The following is a 1,562-nucleotide window of genomic DNA, read 5'->3' on the forward strand; positions in this document are numbered from 1 at the left end:
AAAAGACGTGCTGCAGCATTTTGCACAACCTGCAGACGCCTAATGGATGCATCGCTAACCCCACAATAAAGTGTGTTACAATAATCCAGCCTAGATGTAACAAAGGCGTGGACTACTGTCTCACAAAGCCGTTTCGATAAGATGGGCCTTACTTTAGCTAATTGCCTCAAATGAAAAAAGTTATATCTTACAACAGCTCTGAGCTGGCTTTCAAGTTTAAGATCTGCCTCCATTTTAACTCCCAGATTACTGACGACTGGTTCAACATACTGTGCCAGCGAACCAAGATCTATAGTAGTGGCCTCATCACTTCTGTTTTCTGCTCATTAAAATGTACAAAGTTCAAAGCCATGCAGGCCCTTATTTCATCAAGACACCTGAGCAAAGGGTCTACTGAGAAGTAATTTAGGGCTTCAGGTGAGAAACGGGCTCAAACCTGTCAAAGACAGCAGAGCTAAGGACAGAAGGGTCGAGAACGGACCGGGAAGTCTGCGCAGATAGCACTTTATCAATAAAGAAGTGCAGGAAGTTTTCACAAATTTCCTGAGAGGACTCGACACCAACCGTGTGTGGAGCATGAAGGACCCTGCCAATAGTCTTAAATAAAGCACGAGGCTTACGGCAGTTTGCCTGAATAATAGCAGCAAAATGTTTCTGATACGAATTCCAGTAATTATGTAATATTTGGTACGACACCTGAAGTTTATCCTCCTCCCATTTACGTTCAGCTCTCCTACACTTCATTCAGCCAGGGTTCACATTTGGCTTTAACTTGCCTAAGCTTAAAGGGGGCCACTGAATCTAAAACGGTTTGGCAGACTGAGTAAAACCAGAGGAAGGGTTCAAAATAGGACAGCACCGAGCAACAACAGGAGGAGGATTAACTTTGGTACAAGGAAGGGAAACCTCAAACAAGACAGGCTTACGATGCGACCATGTCCCAAACCTCTAGGTTAGAGACAGGTAAATCCTGAGTTAAAACCAGACCCAACGTGTGCCCATATTTTTGTGTAGGCACAGACACACGTTGCACAAGATCAAGAGTAGATTTAAAAAGTCCTTTGCCATTGGCTTGTCGGGGCAGCACACGTGAATAAGTCCCCACCAATAAAGACACGATCATATTTTGGCATAATTTCAGCCAACAGATCAGAAAAGTCGTTTAAGAAGTCTTGATTGTATTTGGGGGTCTGTAAACCACAGCACAGAGCTCTGTGTGAGAGCGACCCAGCTCAAACACACTCGGTTCAAAGCTACTAGGTGATGTTGATGAGGGCAGTGGTTTACATTTATACTGCTTCTTAAAATCAACCGCTAGTCGTCCTCTGCCTGATATTCGAGGAGAGTTTAAAAAGCAGCTGTCCTCCGGTAAGAGATCTGTGAAAGCGCTGGACTCACCTGCCCTTAACCATGTCTCAGTTATACAGAGGAAATATAAGTGAGACAAGATCATTTGTAACCTTCACTAAAGCTGTTTCTGTGATGAGCTCTGAAACCTGACTGAAACTCTTCAAATAAGCCTCTGCAGATGATCTGTTAGCTGTTTGACAACTACTCTTTCA

This window comes from Haplochromis burtoni, unplaced genomic scaffold (genome assembly GCF_018398535.1).
Source record: "Haplochromis burtoni strain Fernald_Lab_line unplaced genomic scaffold, NCSU_Asbu1 Contig_3061, whole genome shotgun sequence".
NCBI lineage: Eukaryota > Metazoa > Chordata > Actinopteri > Cichliformes > Cichlidae > Haplochromis > Haplochromis burtoni.